This window comes from Parasteatoda tepidariorum, chromosome 2 (assembly GCF_043381705.1).
Source record: "Parasteatoda tepidariorum isolate YZ-2023 chromosome 2, CAS_Ptep_4.0, whole genome shotgun sequence".
Classification (NCBI taxonomy): Eukaryota; Metazoa; Arthropoda; class Arachnida; order Araneae; family Theridiidae; genus Parasteatoda; species Parasteatoda tepidariorum.
This window is the reverse complement of record NC_092205.1, coordinates 18945079-18964758: the sequence shown is the minus strand read 5'-3', so window position 1 is coordinate 18964758 and position 19680 is coordinate 18945079. Positions and strand designations below refer to the sequence as shown.

Genomic DNA, 19680 nt, shown 5'->3' with positions numbered 1-19680 from the left:
CGAATCCTGCAAAAATTCTATTTGTTGCCCGGCTGATTCCGGATACCCGGAAAAATTTTGATTTATTACCCGGCCGAGTCTGAGTACTCGGCTGGGTATTTAGCATTCATGCAAAATAATATAAAAACCGTATAATTTTCTATAGAACAAAATATCGTTTTTATAAATAAAACCTTTTTTATTTTAAGATTTTATTTTAAAAAAATTCGCTTTTTTTTTAAAAAAAAATTCGATTGATTAAATCCCAAGCGAAGAGAGGTGGACATAAAATTTTTATTTATCTAAATCATGAAATGGTCCCGAAGTTTGAAATAATATTGCAAGGGGCAGCAAAATCTGAGTTAGTCCCCAGGCATTGTAAACTCTAGCTACGCCTCTGATTGAACTTAGTCACATTTGATGATGACGTGTCATTTCGTCATGACGTCTCGTTTTTGAGACAATGCATTTTGCTCAAAATTGAGTATATTCTGTTTCAATTTTGAGCATACCAGTATGCTTGATAATGACTATATGGGTTTTCAAATTCGACAGTACTTGTTTCAGAGCAATTTTGACACATTTTTACTAAAGTTTAAGAAATTTGCAGCATAATTTCAATAAATAATTACGTATAAGTTTACTTTTATCTCTAATCAAATTTATTATTCTACCAGAAAAAATATTTACAAATGAAAGAAATGCCAAGCATAAATTCTAGTTCTAATATTTTTAAATAAAATATACAAGAATTTTGATACATAAATGTGATCGATAATTTCTCGAAACTTCTGGACCTTGGATTTCTGGAAATTTCCGGATCTCGGTTAGCGAAAAATTCTTAAATACGGATTTTTTCGGAGCACAATCATCTTAGGTCTCCAGAATTGCTGGAATAAACTTTACTAGTGCCACTAAACTCTTACTTTATCTAAGCAAACTCCTGATGCAACATTTATATCACTTGAAATGTTTACACTGGACTCATGTCCAAGAGGTCGGGGGTTAGATCCCTGTCGGCCGAAGACTCCCCGCGTAGTAAATGGTGACTGGTACACGTTAAATCTGCTGGGTCGCAAAGTCCTCCATGCTCCCATAACAAATCATACCTCTGGGGGTACTAAATTTGAGATTGATTTTTCTCTGGTTCAGGTCAAAATTACGATCTATGAACGAATGAATGAATGCATGAATGGGTCCGCCTTATAAACAGTTTGTGAGACGTGTGGGGCTGAAGTCGTATTCTTAGCCATAGATGGCGCCACTGAAAAACAAGAAACGTACCACTTGCCTTAAATTTGTTTGGTTTCACCCACCAAACAGGCTTGCTGATATTGGCAAGTAGCATTTGATATGATAACAACAATGAAAAAACGTGGCAAAAATTTGTTTCCCCAAATGTTGGTCTGTTACATTTTCCTTTCGATCATGTAAATTGAGACAGCAGTTAAGTTTAGTGAAAGTAATAATTCCATAAATTCCATTTGATAATAGAATATGCTGCATTTTTAAAGAAATATTATAAGTATAAAGGCATCTATAAAAATATGAAAATTTTTGTTTAGCTGTTACAACAGTATCTTTCAAACTATAGTTATTTTTAGAATACCTTTTAATAATTTCAGATAAGTATGGTTTCGAAAGTCACATATTAAACGTAATCATAAATAAATTTTTAATGTATTTTTAAAAAAATACTGTTATTTTTTTAAAATCTATAACTGTTAGTTACAAGCATGGCATGATTTAATTTTTTAAAATCAATAGCAAAGCTTGCTAGTGCAATAAAAAAAGTAACAAAACTAGGGTTCATATTAGAATTTTCAAAGTGACAATACATTTTCATTTTATGATGCAGAAAATGCAACAAAATCATTATTGTATGACAAATTGCAAATATAAAACGGTTACTGAACGGATTATTTAAATGTTTACTCATTAGTTGAGTTTTAAATACACTGTTTTATAGTATTGTATTATATTCATTAAATTAATTATATAAAGATTATGCACATTTGACGAAACTCAAGAGTTTTACAACAAAAGGTGGTTACTCCGAAATAGTGATAAATAACTGCCAAAAAAAATATTGGATAAAACTATAACAAAGAGAATTTTGGATGGAATTGTTGAAAATTGTTCCAGTAAAGAAATAATAACCAAAATTCGAATTTTGTGAGTCGTAATAACGAATAAGTTGTTTGAAAAATCACATAGAAGTAGTGATGAAGAAAAATTAATAATTGTCAAATAAAAAAAAAAGTATCGCAAAATAAAGAAGATTTACGGCAGGATGATCACAAACTGGGCATGTCGAAAAGTGACTACTCAAATATGAAATTCTCGCGCCGAACTTTGAAAAGGCATGTAGAAATGGCCCGAAAACAAATAACTGCTAAAAAACGAACGGTCTCTAGTCTAAGACTATTACAAGGTAACACTAGCATTCGATTCTTTTAACAAGCAATTCGCTACTTGCTAATCGACGAAATCGCGCCCTGATTACAAGTTACAACTGCAAGCCAGTTACGACTCTATTTAAACCTCGAACTAACTACAAGGCAAACAAAGAAAGAAAGCTTATTTTGATTTAAACAACGCTTCTTACCACAGAATATTCCAAACAAACAATTCTTTTTAATACACAATGATGAGGGTACTAAAATAACATCAGTTGGGGAGAAGAGCACTCACTGTGATTTGAATTCTTTCCAAATCTGTTTTTAACAAGAAGGCGGTTAAATGAAGACGGAAAAAAATTGCTTTTAACAAGCCATCCTTGATTCCTACCAAACATTCTCTCAAATTCGTGTTTTAGAGCTTTTCCGCAATAAAATCTATGAAACGACCTTGGCGATAAAAATGCATAGTCAATTGAGGAATGATATAATTGGATTGACTGGCATAGAGCTTAGAACACCTTGCGTCTACGGAATATAAATAGTGAGCGTGTTTCTAACGCAGCGTGAATTGCAGACGATATATATATTTTTTTCTTTTTATGACCTATCATAAAAATAATTCATGCAAAGATAACGAGTACCTTTGTCGAATAAACTAATTAAAAACTTTAGTCTAGCAATATCGTTGTTGAGTCGTAGATAAATTCATTGAGCATTAAATGAATACTAGAGCATAAAGAAAATTGGGTACGTATTCGAAAGACGAAAAAAGAGAACTTCTCAAAAACTATAAAAATCGATGTAATCGATATTTTTAAAATATCAGATAATATTTCTGTAAGACGCTAAAAATAAGAAAGTTCTTGAAGCTTAAAGCATGTAGAAAAGAAATAAAAATATAAATAAAGCATTTTAAGAACCTGAGAGAACGCAAGGAAAAAAAAGGAACAAAATTGCGAAATTTCCAGAACCTAAAAGCGCCATCTATAATAAATATTAAAAAAAGAATAAAGAGCTAAAAATGAAACGTTTTCATAACCTGAAAATCTATAATAAAAAAATTACTAACAAAGAATTGAACACTTTAAGAACCTGACAGTATGAAAAAGAAGAAAAAAAACTGAAAACTAAAAACAAACTTTAAAAGAATCAGTAAATCCGTATAAAAAAATTAAGAATCAAAAATGAAAAAAGGAACTTCTTAAGAACCAACAGTTTACTAAATTAAGAACCTTTCATGGATTTTAAAAACCTGTATAAATCTCGTAAATTATTCGTGCATTTTATAACAAATTTAAAGTGCAAATTTAATTAATGCAGCGCTTTACAGCCAGCTGTGCTCTTTGTCTGCAGGATTTATATAACTTGGAAAAATTCTATTACAAAACATTAATCACGAGAAAACTATTCAAGAAAAAATCTTAGTTCTTGATACGTTGTAATTTTAAAATTACTTCCAAATATGCAAAATAAGTTTTTACATATAATTTCTGAACATACACTATCTGTAAAAAAAAAGTGCTCAAACAGCGAGTTTTAGGGTCATTTACGATTACTCACATCACTCACTACTCACAACAATTAAGGCTCATTTTAAATACGAAGTTGAAAACATGTTTTTGGTTTAGTCAGGAGAGAGGGTGTTTTTTGGTCAGGCTTCTCAAGCTCAACTCTTTGAAACTAACAAACTAAAAGCATTTATTATTGTTCTACTACACTCTATAACAAAAAAATCGACGCACCAAGAAGCAATCATCCGATTGCTTTGAAATTTCGTATGCATGAATGTTTTGGCTCGGTCAGGCTGGAATGATGCCGACTGGGGACGTATAGTATTTAGCGACGAATTCCGCTTCCAACTATGTCCTGACGATCATCAAAGACGTGTTTGGAGACGCACAGGGCAGAGGGGGGATCCTGCCTTCACTATTGCACGCCACACCGGCCCTCAACAAGGCATTATGGTCTGGGGTGCCATTTCCTTTGACAGCCGGACCCCTTTGGTCGTCATTAGAGGTACACTTACTGCACAGCGGTACGTCGACGACATCCTAAGACCTGTTTTGCTACCGTTCCTTTTGCAGCGCCCTGGGCTGGTTTTTCAGCAGGACAATGCCAGACCACATACGGCACGTGTTGCTATGAACTGTCTGCAAGCTTGTCAAACTCTTCCTTGGCCTGCCAGATCACCAGATCTCTCTCCCGTGGAGCATGTCTGGGATATGATGGGAAGGCGATTGCATCTGGCACGGAATGTTGATGACCTCGTTCGACAATTGGATCAAATTTGGCATGGAATACCGCAAGAGACCATCCGGGAGCTTTATCGGTCTATGCCACGTCGTGTGGCAGCTTGTATCCAGGCTAGAGGCGGGTCAACACCTTATTGAACTTGTTACTGTAACTCTGCAATAAATTATTCAATTGTTCTGAAATTTTAATCATTGACTATTCTGAACATTGTCTTCCTATCCACCAATTTTCGTTTCAATCTGACAACTCCTCCTTGGTGCGTCGATTTTTTTGTTATGTTTTTTTGTATTTGACTTATATTGATAGAAATATACAATGAGATACTTTCAACTCATGAAGAGAAGACCGTTGATACACAACCACCTGACCAATAAACTCAGCGCCAGCTGATTGTTTATAAACAAGATAGCGTGTTAACATTACAGCTGTTAAACTTCTTTCCGTTAATAAAGGAAAACTAATAGCTCATTTTTTTTCCTTTTTGCTAAGTATTAATTACATACACCATCAATTTACAAGCTACTAAATTATCGCTCGATACGATAATCGTTTACCAGATCGCATATCTAATTCATCTATGATGTGATGGAAGTCATATGCTGAAATAACAGTTTGAAACGTAAACAAATGCCACGTTTCAATTGCCAATCAGGATCGATACCAACGATGACGTCGTTCGCAGGCATCCAATTAATCATAGAAAAGCATTTCATTTTCATCACATTTTTGTTTTCGTCAGTTAAACTAAATTATATAAAATGTTTCTTTTATTTTTTTCCCCTTATATTCAGAAGCCGTTGCTGATAAAATTAACATTTAATACAAAACAATACAGAAAAGGAAGTCAAAATATCACTTTAACTTACTAAGCACCGTATATAAAGTCTACTTCTATATGAATCGGAAAATACAGAAAACAAAACTTGCTTTAAGAAGAATTGAGCATGAATCGATTGCTTTCTGTGATTATGATGTAAAACCACCCCCTCCTTCAACGTGAACAGAAAAGGTAAGCAGTGAGAAAACGAGGAATGTGATCACGTTTGCAGCTGTTTTTATTATAGATTTTGGATTACCTTGTACTCAAGAAATATTAAATCACGCCGAAACGTCAATATTACATCTTCGTGCCGATTTAGTAATGCTTTCGCAATGCTAGGAAATGCGTTCTTTAACAATTTTTTTGCATCTTTTTGTCTACGCACTAAATTTAATAGAAATAACTATTATCATTACAATAAATGATGAATTGTCCAAATATTCGGATGATTGAAAATGTTTTGTCATTCTTTAAACTACATATATATACATATACAAGGAAATTTATTACATTTTATTAAATGTGCATAAGCTGCAAATACTTGGAATCCATATAAGATAAAAATACAAAGAAACAAAGGAGTAAATAAATAGGGAAAATATTTTTAAAGGAAAAGAAAATTAACAAAATAAACAAAATTATTTTAAAAATCTTACAAAAATTAAAAGCCAGAAAACAAAATAATAAAAAGGTCAGCTCACACAATTATTCCCGCAAATTAGAGTGCTAATATTGTATCTCAGTATAGCCAAAGCAAAGTATATTAACTCAATAGCTTGTATCTTTTTGCACACTATTGTTTGGTTGTTGCATTATTTCTTTATATTTTTTGTTAATTAGAATATCCGACCAGAATAATTTTTTAAAAAAAGTCTGAAGTATTTTCTAATCGAATTAACACTTTTTAGGCCTATTGCAATGAAATCACATGTTTTTAGACTAAAAAGAAAATAATTAATTAATTGCTTATTTAGCTTGACCTTTTTTCAGTGCATTTGCAGTAACCTTAGATACTTTTAGGTTAGTTAGAAATTTATCCTTTATTTCTCATTTAGATTTACTATACTTCTCTATTCAAACAGATAATACAAGGCTCCTTGCTATAAATCTTAGAAAATTCAGGCTTATTAATTAAATTTTTGTACATTTTTTAATAATCCGTAAGAAAAATGATTTGGTTCAAATAAGTAAGAAAAAATCACGCTTAATAGAAAATACTAGAGACTATTCTAATTGCCCTGGAACATTGTAAAATGATGATGGCATTTGTTAAGAGCCAGACATTCCAATTAACCTACAACATGTATAATTACTATTAATCATCATCGAATACTTATATGAAAGCTATTTTTATTATCAGGATGGCAACAGTCTGGAAAAATTTGAAAAGCAGTAACAACTGTTTAATGGGATAACCGTTATTTTCATGGTCTTTAACTCAGTGGCGTACGCAAGGGAGGGGTTTAGGGGTTTAAACTCCCCCCTTGAGCTCAGACAAAATGGTAAAAATGAAAATTTTAGTAGAAATCATGCGGGCTATTATTTTTTAAGACTATATATTTGCCTTATGCCTCCTTTTTTTTCTCACGGTATTTCTCAGAACACTGAAAAAACATTTACTATAATAGGGTTGCACTTTTTAAACCAAATTCACGTGATACTGTTACGGACTGCTTTCTTTCTGTCCCGCCAGTCGCGATAGTTTTCGAGACTGGCTTTCATTCGCGAGGTCTTTACGCGATGATTCTGGAATCCTACACGTTCTGTCGTGTTTGAGACAATTCGAGAATTTTGGAGTTGCGGTGAAAATTTATATAAAAGAGGGAACGGAGAACAGTGGAGTTAGTTAGTCAGACTAAGAGTTATCTGTGCCGTTTGTCTTTCGGAGCTCGTTGCTAAATCTGATTTGTTTTGTCTTAACAAAAAGTTCATTCAATCGCCGAACCCGTCGTCGTCGTTATTTCCACTAGTGAAGAAATCAGTAACAATACTATTGGAGATACTGAGCTCGTTGAAGTTATTCATTCCAGCTCGAAGCTTTAAGATCGTAGCATAGCGGATATATCTGTGCCAATATATATATTTTCACTTGGATCTTTAGGATGTCAAAACGCAAGAATTTAACAATTTTTAATTATTTTGAGAAAAAATCACGACCTCAAATTAGTGAGGTGACAGCATCTAGTACCAATGTAAGTTTTTCTGTTGAACAGAAATGTGACACTTCCGTTGAAGAAAACGTTTCTAGCACATCAAAATCTGATGAATGTGAAAGTGGCCCTCAAAGTGTTACTTCCCACCCATATGACATTGAACTTTTTTCAGAAGATATTACATGCGAGAAGATATTACATTATGTTCTTAAACCTGAAAAATCAAATCAAAATTTAACTAAATAATGTTGTCTAAATTAAGAGTCAAATTATCTAGCTGTCTAAGTTAGGGAAATAATAGTGCTTTATTACATACTCGAATTTCTTTTAGTAGTTTCAGAAAATCATGAACACCCCCCTTGAAAAAATTCTGCGTACGCCACTGCTTTAACTTGACGCATTTAATTCTGGTGGATAAATAGAGAAGAGCGACCTTGGAAAGAAAGTTTTCATTTCTTTATGGACAATATATTTTATTAATAGGGGTCTTGGTAACATAGGACTGATCAATTTCCCAAGCTATTAAAGATACATCACATTTTCTGAAATAATTAGAGTAATATTATTACTTTCTTCTTAAATAATTGCACGTATATATAACATAATAAAGACAAAAAGGAAAAAAAGAATAGAGAGAATAACGAAGAAAATTTGGGGAAATAATAAGTTTTATTTACTGTGCATTTTTATTTACTGCATATATAGAACTCATGAAATAAGTTTAAAATATAGAGAAAACATGAAAAAAAATATAATAAATATTTGTGAAAAGAAAAGAAAAAACATTGTAAAAATATATATTTTAAAAAATATTTAAGAATTTTTTTTTTAAATTAAAAAGTTGGAAAACAAAATAATGAAAAGATATAAATTCATCATCAGCTCACACGATTATATCCGCAAAAAAGAGTGCTTTTTAATATTGTATTAATTTTTATTTAATATGTTTCATTTTCGTTTCAGTTTTTTTTGGGTGCTCCCTCACACTATTGTATTGATATATTCTGCTTTGGCTATATTAATACAATATTAGAAAACACTCTTTTTTTGTTTGAATATAACCGTGTGAGCTGATGACAAGATAATACCTTTTTATTATTTTAATTTCTAACTTTTGGATTTTTTAAAAAAAAAAAAAAAATTCTAAAATATTTTTTTTAGATATTTTATTTTAATAATGTTTCTTCTGCTCTTTTAATAAATCTTCATTTTATTTTTCCAGTGTTATAGCAAGAAATACAGACAGTGGCGGCGACAAAACATAAAACGTACGGTGTATAAATTCATGTTCCTAAAGTATCCTGAATTCCTCTGTAAAGTTTTGTCGTCGATTTCATTGTATGTATAATTTAGATATCATTTACCTATCACAAGATTTTCTGTAAAAAGCAGAAAAAGTTAAGGGAAATCTAAAGACAAAACGATGCTGGTAACACAAGTCAGTAAGGACATAAGAAACATTTCTGAAAAATCTCTATGAATAATTCCAAAAAACTTTTCACCCTCATTAAGGGATCGATAACCTAGCATACTTAAGTAACAATACGTTACGCAAGAGTTTTTTCACGCCGCCAAAATGGCTAACGTGACGCCTTTTTTTTAAAAAAAGAAACGCAGAGAAGTGACCAGTTCCAAGGTCAACACTTCAACTATTAAATGCGAACCAAATCCACAACAATGTATTATTCCGCAGATAAGAAATAAAAAAGAAGGCAGACTTTTCAAGGTTGATGAAGAGCCAATGATCATAATAAACACGCCAAGTCAACTTAAAGTGACTCGCCAGACACCTTTTCGTAAGTGATGATTTATGCTTTCAGTCCGACAGCTACATTTCAGTTTTTTAAATTATTGATGAGACAGTTGGAAATGACATAAAATTGTCCGGAAAAAATTGTTAAGTTGTATTAGCAATAAATAGGGATCGCCAAATTATGACCCGCTAGCCTCACCGATTCAACCCGCGGTAGCCGATCTAAGGGACACAAACATTCCAACTTAATTCCAAGCGAAATAACAGAAAATTTATTTAGAAGGAAAGGGGTCAACATGACCTACGTTTATAAATTTAAGAAAAATCCACTTTTCAGAGTTTTCATGTATTTTAAACATTTTTCAAAGCTATTTTATTCCTTTTGAAAAGGATTTTAATTTCAAAGCAATTCAATAAAATAAATATTTCTCCCACTAACATTCATACGAAATTATAAATTTAATTACACTTGATAATTATAACAGCATATTTTTTAAAGAATAATGACGTACAAATAACACTATAATAGAATCAATAAATTTGAAAAAAGTATATAAAGTTTATGAAAAATTTAATTATACCAGAAGCAAAATTGCAACATTTTTTTTAATGGAAATAATCCATTTATATCTTTGAAGCTATATTTTCTCATTTGCTTTGTTTCCACTAAAACTTAAACTTTAGTAATAAAATTCACTTTACAGTACAAAAAAGTTTTCTATTAAAAAATTAAGATTTTTATTTCTTACTGTTCACTCTATTTACAGATTCGATAAACAGCATAGATTTTATATTGCGATTAACCACTTTTTTTTTAGATTATTTATTTTTCATAAACATTTCATTATAACTACAATTTGGTTGTTAGAATGTACCAGACCTTAAAAATGAGTTTTAAAAGCTTCTAAAAACAGATAAATGATATTGGTTTGTTATACATGGTACATTAATTCTCTGAATAGTGCTCCGCTGTCAGAACTTTTTTTCTTTTACCTGAACAACTTCATAATAAAAATTTTTTTATCAGATTTAAAAAAAAAAAATTATTTTGGAAAAACTGAAATTTGGAAAACATTATTTATTTATGTATACCAATTGGTTCCAAATCAGTTAACCCTCAGCTCACAACTTTTTGTTAGCAAATCGATAGGGGAGAGGCGGTAGAGTGGACATTTTTTTTGTTTAAATATTTATTCATATTTTTAATTCGTGAAGTATTTTTCAACAATAATTTGGACGTTTACTTGCCTTCTGGTTTATGTCTGCAATAAAAAAGTTGTTTATTTTTTCCATAATTTTTTTAAAAAAAAGTCAAAAAATCTATTGTCCACCTTAACCCCCACTACACGGTGCTAGTGTGAACAAGCTATGGGAATAGTGTCATTTTTTACAAATTTAATAACTTATTAAGTAATTGTTTATTACAACTCGGAAAGGTATATCTAGAGTCAAATTGAAATNTTTTGTCCACCTTAACCCCCACTACACGGTGCTAGTGTGAACAAGCTATGGGAATAGTGTCATTTTTTACAAATTTAATAACTTATTAAGTAATTGTTTATTACAACTCGAAAGGTATGTCTGGAGTCAAATTGAAATTAATTTCAATCTAAGTATTTTTGGAGAATAGTTTAGTTAAATACTTATTTGTAATAGAAAATTTCATTTTACTAAAAAAGACATTTTGAACTCAAATCAATACATTTGTAAACCATAATTCTACTAGATTCATTTGGAAACACCGAACCAATTTTTAGTGGAATCAATTTTAGTCATCTTAGTCATTACTTGATGATGAAATAGACCGAATAGCCTAGTAATACTTCCCTCACTGTTGCTATGTAAACAACTCGCATAAGAAAAAACTGACCGTTTGCTTATATTCTATTTTAGTTAAATGTATGACAATATATATATATATATANACTCTTTAATTCCTCTACATTAAACTATATTCTTTTGATAAACTTGGTAAAGTATCTCCTTAAAATTGCCGCAAAATCTTTAAAAAGTGGATTAATATATATAAAGGTTTCGTGCTGAATTTTTTACGCATTTTATTAAAAATTATAACTTAATTTAGCAAAAATAAATCATAATATTTATAATATTGTGTTTTAAAAGTAAATACATGAATTAATACACTTGGTAATATATTTACAAACATTCATGTACATAATATTAAAGTTATTATCAATGAGAAATGTTAGTAAATGATCAACTATATACGGATATCATTGCCGAATATTAAATGCTGGCCGTTGGCATCAATAAATCCAAGTAAAAGTAATAACTATTTGGTATTGAAAAGTAAATAAAAGAAATAACATATATAAGAATACATAACATGCGATGAAAAATATTTACAAATAAATTGGATGACGACCATTAATTACGAAAAATATAAAAAAAATTTATTAAAAAAGTAATAGACACAATCGAACAAATGAAAACCATAAAGTTATTAACTAAAATAAACCCTTATCATTTAGAAATTTGATGAGATTTTCGAATTACAGTGAAAACTATAGCATTAAATTGTATTAAAAACAAAAGGAAGAAGAATACTCACCCTCAATTCAATAATTTTCTTATCTATTTCAATAAATATCAACGCTATTTATTTATTCTAACTAAACAGGAGTAATTCGTAAAAAAATTTAAAATTTTGTATAAAGAGAGAAAGGCACTTGGTTGCTTTAAGTGAAGCTCGACAAAAGAACAAAGCTCTGAGAGAAGAAAAAGAGATAAAACTTTATCTCATCATCCACCATCCGTCTTTGAGGATGTTTGGAATCTTTTCTAAAACCCGCCAAAGTGAGAGAATGACAGAGGATGGGATGTTCGGCGCATGCGCCAAAGAGGTTTCTGGTTTGTCAACATCATCGACTCTCGGGGAAAATTTTCATTCAGCGTTTTGAATAGGGGTCATTCCCAAAAGGAATATTAGAAAACCTTCAATTCCTCACGTTTCCGTGGCTTTGATTACGTGAATTCAATCACGGATTATGGAAAGTGTAATCGTCGTCCTTCATTTTTTAATACGTGACCCCAACAGATGTTCCCAAAACTAATTAAGCAAAACATTTTATGATTTTTTTTCTTTCGTATAGTGGCGCATATAGAGTTAGGTGCACAGATTTATAAGTGCGCCGTATCTTAGAATTAACGTATAAAAAATTCAAAATCATAACAAGAAACAAAAATGCTACGGCGAAGAGATACTCGGGTACTTATAACCATAAATTTTGTTTTAACTTAAGGTAATGAAAATCGTAATCGCGATGAAAAGATACTGAATTGAAACATTATAAACACTTACCTCATTGAAATGAATTTTAACTTAATGACACGAGGAAATAGCTTACAATCTTAAAATAATTATATTCAACGCAAAGTAAAGGATTTATTATTATTTATAAGGTGGATTTTATTTTATAATCAACATTGAACAGTCAATCCAATTCTAAGTTTACGACTATCAATGCTCAGGTCCGCAGCCTTGTAATTTTGAACCCAACGCAGTAGGCAGGCAAAGAAACTGCTTGCTTAAGCATTGGACGAACTAACTCTCTGATGGAAGTAACCCTCATTTGCGCTTATATGAAGAGGAAAACCACAGAAACCTCCCACGGCTAACCTGACGGCAAGCGGATTCTAACAAATGATCCGTCTACCACTCAGGATATTTTCAGTCAGTACTGTGGTAGGTGCGATCTGAGAGCAGAATTCGTTTTACAAGCCACAACTGGATTCGAATCTGGACCGCCTCATTAGAAGGCTAACGTTCTACCAGCTGCGCCAGAACGGCTCTTGTAAAGTGAATTTTAAAAAAATATCTAATAAATAAAAAAATTATTTAATTGTAATTTAAATACGGTAACTATTTTTCTTCCTAAAACGGAAGTCCCCAAACCACGAGTATATCCCCCTTTGTAGCGGGGTTTGTTATTTACGTTACTGGTATTTATGGAAAGGTAAAAGGGAAATCACATTTATATGATAATTATAAGTAAATTTAGAGTTTTTAACTGCCCTGCAGTCGCTGCAGGCCTTCACCTCTTAAACTACCCCACAGAAGAGGATTTGTATTCATTTAATGCCATAGAAATAACAAAAACTATTCAAGCACACCATGAAGTATGATTCAATAGAGGATACGACACCAACCAACCAAGTAAATTTAGATGATATTTAAAATTGTTTTTCAACCAATAGTCCAATAAAGGGGTAGGCTTTCAATATAAACATATTAGAGCCCTTCCAGGAGCCCAAAATTTAAGGAAGAAAAACTAAGTTTTTCAGTTTTATTTACAAAATGTATTAAAATACATTATACAGTTTTACTGTAAATTCAGCGAAATAGAAAAAAGTTTTAGTTTATTGTACAATCATTCGACAAGAATGTGTAAGGTAATCTTCGGCTACTACCACCTCCCGATTCTCTAAATTTATCGATTATCATGTTTTGCTTGAAGTCACAGGAGTCTTTCCTACTATTTGCAACCACAACCTTGCGAAACAACTCAAATTTTATGATATTCTAACAACATAATAAGTTTTTTATAAAGGGGATAATACTAATTTTTCTTCACAATTTTTCACTTTTTCTACGGAAATATCCTTCTCACAAAAGTTTCCCTTTGGATAATCACAAATAAAATCGCAGTTTTTTGGAAGCGTTTTTTTTTTTGTTTATTTATTTCTATCTAATTTTAGGCATTTTCTTCCGTTTTAAATAGGTTTTTTTCTTCCTATTTTTTCCTTAAAACGTTAAGAGTTAAAATGAAAATAAAACTACCTAAGTGTATATTTACAATATTTGAACAAAATATAAGACTTTCGAGCAAAAGAAGAAGAATTTATAAAATTAGTACAACGTACAACATTTAAAACATTTTCTGCGTTCAGTGCATTTCATTAATATAAAAACATCAAACATATTTTTAAAAGAACAAAAACTAAGAATTTTTAGAAAAACTTCAGAACTTCAAAATAACGCTTTTTTCATTTAATAATTATGCAAAACAAGCATAACTAAAATTTAATATTTTAAAAAACCGTTGCGTTATGACTGAGTATATAGTTAATTTGTGGCAAAAGGAATCCAGGCTATCCATCAGTCCAAGGCTTTTTCACCCCTGTCACATTATTTTCGGACCAGATGCAGTACCCAAAAAGATCCAAAATAGCTTATACATAATCCATAGCAACTTCTCAAGAAATGGGAACAATAACGTTAACAGCGGAACAGAGTTAACAATTATGTTAATTCTGAATTTTTTTTGTATATATTTACTACTAAAGCAATATATAGTTTTTATTTTTACTACGAAATATTCACTACTTAAGCAATATATAGTCTTTATTTAAATAAAATTAACACTATAATAACTTTTTATCATTAAAATTTAAAAAATTTTATTATCTTTAAGAATAAATGTAGGGGAAAAACTATCGATACATGATAAAGACAATTACATCACGCATAACAAAATATTTTATTCTAAAAAAATTTAATAAAAATGTAAAAAAAATATTTAAACACCTAAAAAATTATTTGAAGCATGGATATAAATCATTTAACTTACTCGAATCCACTTTTTGGACATGCATTAAATTGATTTTTCAAAAATTTTTTCAAATATAGCTTACTGTGTATTACATTTATTGCTGGCATTTGTTACGGATATTATAATAAGGCAACCGTCATTATTTAAACTTTACACTCTTATTTTTATATATAAACATCTAGATACTATTTAAATAATTTTGTTTGGTGTTACAATTAACTCAGTTAATATCATGAATGTCTGAAACTGGCCCCTTTGGTAAGGAAAAAAAATAATTTTTTAATGTATTTATAAAAATTTTTGCAATAATTTAATGTTAATTCCTGTCACCAGACATAATTATAAAGTTAATCTAGTTTTACTAAGAGTTCTTTCTATTCTTAGTTTTTACTAAGAATTAAATTTAAACTTAATTGTTGTCCCCGCTTAAATTTAAGATCTGTGCTTTGCTCGAACTGCTCTTGAAGACTGCCGATACATTATATCTACAATATAAAAGAGGTATTTTTGTATGAAGGGTGAAAGAAAAAAGTATGAAAAGAAAACCACCAGACTACACTTAAGAAACTTTTATCAGCCATATTGATTGGCAAAATTCCCCAGACGAATCTAAAAGAGTAACTGTGTACAGTACACTCAATGATGTAAGAAAAATCGTTAAACATGAGTTAAAAAGTTAATCCTCCCACATTCGATGGTCTAAAAAAAAGTTTTGAAAGCTATAAACTTATTTCATTAGCAAATATATGCATTCATTACACTGTATGGTCACTTTTTACGACAATATAATAAATCTAGAACATGTTGAAGAAAAATTTACTAGTTCATAACTTTAGTAAGGTTATTAACCGCTATAAAATACAAGTATGACTATCAGAGCCATGTTTATTTTTAAAAAAAGTAAAGTAAAATGTTAGTTTTAACTTTTAACATTTTGGTATAATTAAGTTAAAAAGATCTTATTGCAAAAGTCAGAGTAAAGGCTGTCGTAAACTCCAGACGGAGATTATAAAACCAGAAGAAAGGCAAGAGGTTAGAAAAACTTACTTATTATTTTTGTAAATTTCTTTAAAATCATTGCCAGTTTATTTTCAACAGATAAGCTCGCGTATATGGATACACAAAGTAAGTACCCACAGTAAAACGGTTATCAAAAGTAAAACATTTATAACAGTTGAGGGGACAGAATGCACATCTCTCAATGCGGTGATCTGGGTTCAAATCCCAGCGATGGCTCATCGATTCGAATTCTACTCCCTGCTAGCACCTGACCGATCATAGTGCTAATGTAAAAATATCTTCAATGATAGTCGGATCATGGGTTAGAATTCAATTAATGCCAACTAAGGTTTTCGTGATTTTCCTTTCAATGCGGATTTACTTCCATCAAAAAAGACCTTCACGAAAGCCAGTTTGAAATTTCATTGTCTTCTGTGTTTGATTTAAAATTCAAGTCTTACGCCCGAATTCACGATGGAAACTAACCCCGAGTCACAGTTCAAAACTAATTTTACGAGAGCAACAGCTTAGATTCCAAAATTTCAATTCATCTAACTGCGTGTCACTGGGACACAGAATTAACTATAGTTTGTCTAAAGTAAAAACTCCCTAAGCCATTCGTCTGGACCAGTGGCGGTGACTATAGTAACGAGGTAAAACTATTTCAAGTAAGGGTGGGGAGTCAGTGTTTAGGACAGGTTTTAACCCGGGTCGGCGAGAGAAAGGGAATCTTTTTCTTGTTTCTATAACAACAGACGGTCTCAGATTTTGTGATGGGGGGAGTTCTTACCGTAGACAAACTGTAACTTTTACCTGGAGATGTCTCCATTAAGAGTAGTATGCGATTTTTTACTTATTTGCATGCGTTTTCTAAAATAACACTTTTGATGTTCGGTTGCTTTTGCTTTATGTTTAATGGAGTTAATTCATCAACAGATGTAATTATAATTAGTTACAATCAAATAAATGTTTATTAATAAACTCAAAATATAACTTTTCCCGAGTTAGTATCTTTTTTATTTCCCAAATTATTAGAAGTTGTTGCTGCACCTAAATAATTCCTCTCTCGGAAAAAAAAATTCTTGGATAATACAGAGTGTGGTCACAATTAACACAGAGGAAAATATTTAATTTTTTCAAATGAATTGGCTTATTGTAATTTTAAGAAATAAAATTCTGCGTAATTTTTTAAAGAAAAAAAAGAAAATAGAAAAGCAATCATTGCTTCAAATAAAAATAAAATTTAAAAACGAAGTAATATAATTTATTAAATGATTAATACATGCTAATTAGTAAGATTTTGCCCCATAAATAAAACAGAATTTATATAGATGAACAGGCTAAATAATGTGCAATACTTAGATATGAAGGCAACGAATGCCATTTTAAATTTTTCTTATTCGTAAAATAGAACTAGGCATAATGTAAAAATAAAAAACATATATACATTATATATGTTTAATTAATAATAATTTAAATAATAAATTAGTAATTTAAAATAGTATATTTTAAATTAGTCTGAAATAAATATGTAATCAATATAAATTTTGATCTGAAATAACATTCAATCTGTACAATATTCTGCATCAAATAACTAACGAGCAAATCTAGAAATTTAGAATTTTATAATCATAAAATAAGCCGTTGAACATTTGTTGTTGTTGTTAATTTACGTCGCACTAGAGCTGCACAATGGGCTATTGGCGACGGTCTGGGAAAGGTCTTCGGATCTTCTACGGTCTTCGGATCATCCGACGGTCTTCGGACGGTCTTCGCCGGACGGTCTTCGGATCATCCCGGAGGATGATCCGAAGACATGCCATCACAATTTTGATCCCCTGCGGAGGGGATGCCCCCCCCCTTGCTTCGATAGCCCAACGACCTGCGCGCGAAGTCGAGCACTTTACGGTAGCACAGTTTAACGAGGACCAATACCGCACACCCTCGGTCCCTACGCAGACTGATCCAAGTGGTCACCCACCCGTACTCTGACCGTAGCCAGTGATGCTTGACTTCGGTGATCTGCTGGGAACCGTGTCTTAACGATCAGTCCACTGCGGGACGTTGAACATTTGGAAAATATAGAATTATTTAGGAAAAATTAATTGCTTAAAACTATATGAAGTTAAACTGCCCTTCTTTAGCTGGCATCTTTTTTTAATATCTGGCCTGGCTACTTAAGGAAATTTGATGCATATACAACTGATATATTCCCTTTACAGCTATTAAAATGTATGAATTTTTTTCAATTTTAAAATTTCTGAAATATTTTTTAGATTATGTCATTTGCCTTTAAAAAAATTATATTATCATCTTCATCATATTCCTGACCATGAATCTATCATCGGCAGATAGCAGCACACTAAAAGGAGTTTATAACTTCTGGATAATACGAATGTGTTGATTCACACTAACCTGAACTGTTAAGTTTCAATGGTAAATTATCTATAATATGTTATAAGGGGGGAAATATTAAAAATGCGAAGAAGAATGAGAAGGGTGTTAACACGATACTCTTGATCATAGCGTAAAATAAAAGTATTAAATAATAGTGTGGAATAAAAGTATTTCTCATTGAACATCAGTAATATTTCTATGTTTGTGTGGGGGCTTTGTGAGTTCAATTGAAAGATTAATTTTACGTTTTATTTTTAACAATACATAATAAAACTTAGAATCCTTTTGTTTATCAATACAAGTCAGTTTGAAAAAACGAATCTTAACATAATTTTTCCTTCTCCAAGTAAAAAAAAAAAAAAAAAAAAAAAANAAAAAAAAAAATAGTGCGTTGAGTCCCTCCGCGCGGAAGAAGTGAAACTTCGTAATGTGGAAATGAAACTAGGAAGGGGTAGAAATTGATTTTTAGTGAAATCATATTGTTTCTTTAACACAAACTTTATTAATAATGCTTACAATTCACAATTGATCGCATCTTTTAATTATCATTTTCGAGTGGAGAAATATCCAAATCTATAACATTTACAATGAGATTATGATAACTAAAGTAAGATTTATTTTCAATATTTCTTGCTATCTATTGTCTATTTTTTCAATATTTCTTGCAAAAACTGCATCAATGGTAGTTACTCCTTTGGTTGTTGGATCATTCCCAAATTTGTCTTTAAGGAAGGTTAATAATGTTTCAGCTTCAGGTAACGCGAAATTCCCATTAAAATCTCCTGCAAGGATCACAGGCCGCTGACAATAATCATTTTCTTCACCAGTAACGTCTGCCAGAGCTTGTGAGCCTGCAGTGGATAGTGGCAATAAAGATTTTGCAATAAATAATTTAATATCCCTCATGGCTGCATTTGGTGAAATATAAATGGCAATTAGAAAAGAGAAAACCTAACAATCAATTGATATTCACAAGAGACGTACCTTGACATAACCTTAAATCCGTCGCATTGTCCGTGGGATTGTTTTCACTCATTTTTTACAATTGTTATCCACTAAGTTTGAAAATAAAAAATACTACCCTATTAAATTATATGTGTATCAAATCAAACTAAAATAATATTTATAGAAAAACAATACTTTTATGACTTTTATTATTTTTGAGGACCAAAACAATATGGAAATGAATGAGGGAAAACTGGATCCTACCACGTGATTTCCCGGCCAATAAAAATGTAGCGTTAAACGTTTAACGCAACCTTGTTGGAAGTCGCATAAGAAGTATCACTTCAATAAAACCTAGAATCCTTTTGCTTATCAATACAAGTCAGTTTGAAAAAAACGAATCTTA

At 31.0% G+C, this 19680-nt stretch overlaps 1 protein-coding gene across 12 annotated transcripts in view; it reads right to left on the bottom strand.

Moving 5' to 3' along the window:
- Window positions 1-19680, bottom strand: part of LOC107448369 (Rho-related BTB domain containing) — a 98844-nt gene that overhangs the window by 47357 nt on the left and 31807 nt on the right. Inside the window, exon 1 of one of the 12 annotated variants that reach the window (XM_071177241.1) lies at window positions 11933-12171. The exons of 8 other annotated variants lie outside the window; for them this stretch is intronic. The gene's annotated coding sequence lies outside the window, so the exon portion shown is untranslated. Of the gene's footprint in view, window positions 1-5500; window positions 5652-11932; window positions 12172-19680 lie in introns of those variants that run through there. 3 more of the 12 variants (XM_071177238.1, XM_043045207.2, XM_043045209.2) reach the window with 3 other exon arrangements.